We start from the raw sequence: 8,036 nt of genomic DNA, 5'->3' as shown, positions 1-8,036 counted from the left end.
GCCCCCAATCGCACTGCTTTGGGGGAAGCTGGGTTGGTCTGGTCTTTCTGAATCAATGGCTCAGAGTGGATCACTCGACTGAAAGCAATTCCTGAGTGACAGCCAACCAACTCACAATTAGCATCCACACTAGCCCACATGAGGAGAGCTGCCAGACTCTTGTCTAGCTATCCTGGGTGGAAGACTCACACTTTCTTTTTATTTTTTTTAAAACAGCACAGCAACATTTATTGTTCCAGCCTGGAAAAACATCCCTTTTAAATTTCCACACAGCAAAGCAAGTTAAAAACATCTCAAATATGTGATAATTTAAACAAGAACGTGCTAAAGAAACCCTGTCACAACAACTTTGTAGGGCCTGATGACTAAGTCCATGGGGTCTTTCATGAATATCAACCAAGTATCTTTGTTTGTCATCTGCAAGCTGTTTTTCCACAACCAGAAGGCGCTGCACATTTTCCTTGACTCAGGTGCTGCATTTAGAAGAGAATAAAGATTTTCTCTGCTGAAACAGCAGAACCAGGAAGCAGTAACAAACAGTGAAATATATTTGGTGTTGTGTTTTATCACAGTGGTGTGATCAGTAGAAACACCTACATGTTTCAAGGCCAGGATTTCTAACTGGATAAGTTATCAAATCATTGTTTTTATTGCCACACACAGACTACATTGATTGCTTTATATTGTGGCACCATCATTACATAGCCAAATGTAACCCAATTAACCTACATTAGTATGCCAGTATGTGTTAACATAACATAAGTATGGTTTTTCATTACATACTCTAATGCAATTTACTGCAACATTGTAAAAACAGAATATAAGCTTCTAAAACAATAGTACTCATCTGTCTTAATACATTTGAGTAATTGTCCCTTCAGAGGAGTAAGTGCTCCCTCTAATGTTAGTAGCTAATGGTAGCTCACTGGTACCAGCTGCTTACACATTGTTTATAATCAGAGATTGCTTTAAATACGAGCGAAAGTGCATGAGGACTTTTTTCCTTTTATAATAAACACAGTGGTGTTCACAAGAGAAGAATCATGTTTGTCAAATGGTGACGTTTTCTTCCTTAAAGTGCATGGAATATGTACTGTGTAGGAAGGCTTATGAAAGCAAATTTGAATCTACTATACACAGTCTTGTGCTATTAACATTGCTTGGGGAACATGGAGTGCTTTTTATCATCTAAAAACAAAAAGACTATTTTTCTTAAATGGGGAAAGGCAGGTGATCCATCTGTCTAAAGCTTTTTGGGGGCCTCTTTAGATTTTTAAATGATTAGTTTTGTATAGGATTAATAGCTGATAGCTTTCTACTTGCATACTGTAAGCAGATAGTGCATTTGTAGCATAGCAACATATCAATAGGCGTAGTGAAGTATGCTGATGGTATGGACCAAATGTGCACCTCACCAGAGGTTAGCTTTTTCAGAGACCAAAGAAAGAAAATGCTGCAGTCAGGTATGCATGTAAATCTGGAGTAATCCCTCTGAGTTCAGTGTGGTTACTCTGGGTTTATCTGGTGTAACCAAGAGGAGTTCACCCTATTTTTTATGCTTAGGAAACAGAAGAGAGTTTGGTGCTAGGAAAGGATAGAACTATTGTAAATAAGATTTATTGAGATAAATGATTGAAATATTCAGCATGGTCTGAAAATAGAAAGTTTTACTCCTAGTAAAAGTGTATTTCGTAAGAGACCGGATTCTTCTCAGATCAGTGTAAAGCAGGAATAACAACTGAAGTCACCCCTTTGCAGGAGGGGCATAAAACACCATCAAAACTGAATGGGTAGCACTTCATACTCACAGGTGTAAAATGGCTATACAAGAGGGGAGAATCAGGGCCAGTGGGGATATGCAGATGTAAAACCAGTGTAAGTGAGGCCAGATACATGCCCCTAGTTATTATTCTAACAATAGTTGCATGGAAGTTTAACTTGCTAATGTCCTAGCACGTTGTTCTCAAAGGAAATTAGACTAAAGGACCCTAGAGAATTTCAACCGTTTGATATTTTGTAAGGCAAATATCAAATTTTATAAACAGATTAAAGTCTAAGTGGTTTGTTTATCCTTTCTCCATTTGGGAAAGAGAGCTATAGTTAGTCCATGAGGACACTTACTGTCAGATTTGCGTCAACTTCATCTAATTGGAGACTTCTTTGTATCAGGCTTTGTCATTCTTTTTTCCTCTGTTGGACACACATAGTTTTCCATGGCTCAGAGGGAGCCAACTATTCTTGGTGAAGAGTATTGGTTCAGGATTTCCAATAAGCCAACATTACATTGTGATCATATCAGCTGCATACCAGAAAACAATCTATTCTTTACAGTACAACACCACACTCTGCAAGGGAGTCCTTGCATCTATTTCATAATCCAGGAGAAGTGAAAGTGGCTGTCTAGTTATTTTCTAATTCTTCATGGGAGAAATAAATCAGGGATTATACATTCTGTAATTGCGGTTATTCTGGGAACTAGCTTTGTCAATGACATCAGAGCCTTCAGTTGTGCTGTGGCTGTGTCCTTCCCGGAGCTTATACAAATTGACAGGGGTTTTGATTAAGGATAATTAAGTCAGAAATAGAAAATCCCAAGGAAGCCATTTTTAATATTGCCCTGGTGATCAAGAATACAAAATTGGAATACTTGCAGCCAGTCAGACTTTAGACACCTGTTGCGATGTATTCTAGCTTGAGATCAATTTAGAAAAAAAAAAAACCAGCAAGAAACATTGCTAAATACAATATCCAATTGTGACTTCAGGAGGAATTTTAGGTAAACAGAACTGAATATATCCAAACTAGAATTTGGCTAGGACATGAGAGCAAAAACTTACTGCTGGGGGAAAATGCCCTGGGATCTTAAGTGGCCAGAACTGGTCAGAACTTCAACTTTAAATTTTCCTCCAAAAGATGGAAGTGACCATAGCTGTCAGGGCAAAGAATCATAGACGTTAGAGGTGGAAAAGACTTACTAGGTTATCGTCTCCATCTCTGTCCATGCAAGATCATTTTGATCCCAGCTGATTATTTTAATCACATTCAAGTGTTTTGCTCAAAGTATCAGAGTAATATAAATAGTGCATTGAAACCACCCACATCCTTAAAACACAGACACACGTGCACACACACACACACACACACACACACACACACACACACTTAAGTGCTTTGCAGGATGGGAGCCTAAGTCAAAGGCTCTGAAGTCAATGGAGTTGTACCAGTGTTAAATTGATTTGAGTTCAGAATCAGACTCTAGATCTGATTCTGTAACGTCATTCTTCTTTATTGAGCCTAGTTTACACTCGCCAAAGTATATTTTTACTCTCAGGCCTGGTGTAGAAACAAGTTTCTTTACTGGTACAACTATTTTGCTTAGGTGTGAGATTTTTTCAAACCACAACAGTAATACTAGTACTACCCCTAATGTAGGGAGTTAAATCAGTATAAAAGTGCCTGATACCAGTATAGTTTATTTCCCTTTCCATATTGAAATAGCTGTACCAGGGGAAAGCATCTTTCTAACACATTAGAGAGGGGACCTATACCACTTTAACTATATTGGTATAGCTATAACTGGTGCAAACTTGTGTGTTGACAAGCACTTAGATTAGTTACATGTAAGATTCCATTCTATCTTTCCTTCTCTTTATACATATAGAAAAATCTTTGTGTATCAAATGTACTACTGTATTATACTCTTAAATGTTCACCGAAGAAAACACCTCACAATGAAAGTGGTTCTTCCTTTCCTTTGATGCTGTGTGTATCAGTGGATGTCATGTGCATGAGGTATTTTTTGTGACTTTCAAAGTTTGACAGGAGGATAGTAAAATCCAGTACTAACATCAATAATCTGCTGTCACCCCTTCCTTATACAAAGGAAAACCAATTCAAAATCTGACTAGCAACCATTTTATCCTGTACTCATCACTATAACAAACTAGAATAAATAAAAATCAGTGACTGGTCTGTATTTGTTATAACGATCTTATTTATATGCTGCCATAAATATACACAGCATTTCACTGACTATTGAAAGAAGAAGGGAGCCAATTCTGATCTCACTTGCATCAGCGTAAATGAAGATTAAGTTTAAACTGATGGTGCTACACTGGCACAAAATCCATTTCAAATGAGATCAGAATCAGGTCCCTATACCTGTCTAATTACATTAAACTAACATCAGTAAGAAACCCCGCATTATTGCAGTCAAGTAAATGCATCCATCTGATCAGAACATATACTTAATTAGCTTTTCCCCTTACATGTACTAGCTAGCTATGTCATGACATAACTATTAAGCATACAGCACATAAAGAACATGGCAACAGTGCTATATGCATCGGGGCTCTACCTGCATGAAACTTTGTTTTGCATCAACATACCAAAGCTGATGATCCATTTATCACACAAACTGTTATACGTTTTTTATTCTAGTAACATGCTTCACCTGCCCTAATATTTCAATGCTGGTCCCAAGATATTAGATAAAAAATAAAAATAAGAGATATCACCCAAAAAATTACCTCATCCACCTTCATGTTTAATGCTAGCAGTTTACCGGGGACTTAACTATCATCCTGAAATTTTATCTTAATCCTCACTAAAACTGTCCAAGTATGAGCTTGGAAATTCACATTTTTATTTTCTGCTTACCATACATTTTAATGCATTAGGCAAGGAGGGTCGGGTAAAGTTTGTTGTGGTTTTTATTTCCCGCCCTCCATATAGTTTTCCAACAGTGCCACCTTTTGAAAGCAATAGTTATTTTCTTATTTTCCCGGTGGCAACATGTTGTAATAGCTGTAATTTACCTTCTCATATAGACAAAGAATCATCTTAAATATATTAATGGATAGAAAGCTTCTATAGTAGTAGCTTCCAGAAGCATATCCAGTTGATCCTTCATATAACCAGTATCATCAGAGTCCTGCAGAATCATACTATTCAGTTACTAAACTGGCAGTTCTTCTCATGTAACAACAACAACAGTTTAGTCTTAAATCATGCTGAGAAAAGTCTCATAGCTGCTTATCTGGTAAGCACTCAGAAGAGTAAAAAGAACAGGAGTACTTATGGCACCTTAGAGACTAACAAATTTATTGTCGCATAAACTTTCGTGGGCTACAGCTCACTTCATCGGATGCATGTAGTGGAAAATACAGAAGGAAGATATACACACACACAGGGAACATGAAACAATGGGTGTTACCATACACATTATAAGGAGAGTGATCAGTTAAGGTGAGCTGTTGTCAGCAGGTGAGAAAAATAACTGCTTGTAGTGGTCATGAAAATGGCCCATTTCCAGCACTTGACAAGGAGATATAAGGAACTGTGTGTGTGTGTTGAGGGGGATGGGAGATAAGCATGGGGAAATAGTTTTACTTTGTGTAATGACCCATCCACTCCCAGTCTTTATTCAAACTTAATTTAATGGTGTCCAATTTGCAAATTAATTCCAATTCAGCAAGCTCTCATTGGAGTCTGTTTTTGAAGGTTTTTTTGTTGTAATATTGCGACTTTTAGGTCTGTAATTGAGTGTCCAGAGAGGTTGAAGTGTTCTCCAACTGGTTTTTGAATGTTATAATTCTTAACGTCTGATTTGTGTCCATTTATTCTTTTACATAGAGACTGTCCGGTTTGGCCAATGTACATGGCAGAGGGACATTGCTGGCAGATGATGGCATATATCACAATTGGTAGATGTGCAGGTGAATGAGCCTCTGATGGTGTGGCTGATGTGATTAGGTCCTATGATGGTATCCCCTGAATAGATATGTGGGCAGAGTTGGCAATGGGCTTTGTTGCAAGGATAGGTTCTTGGGTTAGTGTTTTTGTTGTGTGGTGTGTGATTGCTGGTGAGTATTTGCTTCAGGTTTGGGGGCTGTCAGTAAGCAAGGACTGGCCTGTCTCCCAAGACAATAGAAGAGTTGTATTCATATGTGAAAAGGTAGAACCACTATAGTTTACAATTACATAATACCTAGTTCTTATAGCACTTATCAGTAGATATGAAAGCATTTTGCAAAGGAGATATCCCCATTTTACAGATGGGGAAACTGAGGCAGAGAGGTGCAGTTGCTTGCCTGAGGTCACTGAGCAGGTAGCTGCAGAGCAGAGAACAGAATGCAGGTCTGACTCTCAGGCCAGTCCTTTATCCACTAGACAATACAGCCTTCTGAGATCAGGGCCCCGTTGTGTTAGGCACCATACCTACCCATCTGGCAGAAGGCTGCACTGTGTTGTTGGCAGCAGTGAGGGCTAGGTTCAAATAGCTAGGGGTCCATCTGAAAAAACTAGCACACACCACTACCTTGGGCTACCACAGAGAATTTCTGGGATTACTAAATACCTTCTGTAAGTGACCTGAATAGACAAGGCTTCCCTACTCATAAGCACGGGGTCTTTATGAAAGAAGGAAAACTACTGCTGGAAAAGGAAATATAACAACAGTCTATCTATAAAGATAATAAAGAAAACACTGTCCCACTGCAAATTTGGCAGGGGTTTGTTACTGTGGTTCTGCCTCCTCCACCCCTGCCCCAGTGTGAAAATCCAATAAGCAAATGTTCCTTTACATCACTTCCCTTTCTTAATCCATTAAAACCCACCCAGAGTTTGGTGTAATTGGGTAATGCAGACCCAGAATCCTGAGGACCTATCTTCAGCCTTTTGGGTGGCCTGAGTCTTCACTATCTAATCCCGCTATAGTGATTCCAGCTTTGTTTAGCAACCTTGTAGAAGAGGCCTCACTGGAGTTCATTCAGTTCTGCTGCTATCAGCTAAGGCTTTAATTAAGGGTTTGTCTACACTGACACTTTACAGCGCTGCAGTGAAAAAACACACCCCTGAGCGCAGCACGTTTCAGCCCTGTAAAGTGCCAGTGTAGACAGTGCACCAGCACTGGTAGCTACACCCCTCGTGGAGTGGTTTATTCAGAGCTCTGGGAGAGCTCTCTCCCAACACTCTGCCATGACTACACAAGCCACATTAAAGCACTGCTGTGGCAGCACTTTAACATTGCCAGTGTAAGAGGTCTTCATCCTTACTACAAAGTAGCCTTCCTCTCGTCCTCACAGGTCAGTTCCAATACTCAGCCAGTTCTGAGTTGTGTACAGTTATGGTGACTCACAAAATTTCCACAGAAGGGTAGAAAGCATATGCAAAAGAAGCTCTGAAGCTATATTTCCCCCCTGTTCTCCAACAGATGGAAGCAGACAACTTTTTCCCTCCAGTGCATAGGGCCACAGGATTTACAATTGCAAGAGAGATGAAGGATGGGAGAACAGCAGTATTATCCCTATTTTACAGATGGGGAACTGAGGAACAGAGACTAAGGCCCGATTTTTTAGGGTATTTAGGCATTGCTCTGATCAGCCTTGCAAAGCCTAGCTGTTTACTAGGTCTCATTTTCAAAAGTGACTTAGGCACTGAAGGTGTAGGGTGTGGGTTACCTAGTACCAAGTGACAAAAATAAAGCAATGGGGGGGGAGGAATGGAATTCTAGCATTTTCAGTCTCCAGTCCATCCTAAAGCTGAGCCAAGCTTGCTCTCTGCCAGTAAACTCAAATTTTAGAGTTGTGAGTTCTCCCCCGCCAATTGTTTAAAGCACTGAGAGAGCTCTGCAATAAACCATCATATGGAGATGACTCAGAATTGTCCTCATTGTGACAGGTAATACTTCTGTGGCACCACAAGAAATTCTATAAGGAAGTTTCACTACGTTAGAACGTCCAAGTTTTGTGACAAAAGTCATCCTATAATTGATTAAGCATTTGTCCTGGACACTGGGACAAAAGAGTCTGTCGAAAAATGCCATGTCTCTAACTTCCACAGATGTGTGGATGACATCAGAGGTGATCAGATGTGACCTTGGCTTCCCAGCTCATATGGAGGATGGAATTGCCTTAATAGATTATAAAAATCACCACAGAGAGGGAGCATTAGAGCAAACACATTTTAATGTAACTATTAAATCTTCAGTCAAAACCATCATTCTTTCACATTCTATTACCACCTATAAATTAGAT

At 39.4% G+C, this 8,036-nt stretch overlaps 1 long non-coding RNA gene across 1 annotated transcript in view; it reads right to left on the bottom strand.

The window, feature by feature from the left end:
• Positions 1–337: 337 nt before the first annotated feature.
• Positions 338–8,036, bottom strand: part of LOC123376240 — a 32,915-nt gene continuing 25,216 nt past the window's right edge. The window contains exon 3 of the long non-coding RNA XR_006581727.1: positions 338–473. This is a non-coding gene — a long non-coding RNA (uncharacterized LOC123376240). The remainder of the gene's footprint in view (positions 474–8,036) is intronic.

Source organism: Mauremys mutica, chromosome 8 (genome assembly GCF_020497125.1).
Source record: "Mauremys mutica isolate MM-2020 ecotype Southern chromosome 8, ASM2049712v1, whole genome shotgun sequence".
Classification (NCBI taxonomy): domain Eukaryota; kingdom Metazoa; phylum Chordata; order Testudines; family Geoemydidae; genus Mauremys; species Mauremys mutica.
Note: the sequence above shows the minus strand (reverse complement) of the source record. Positions and strands in the feature narration are given on the sequence as shown.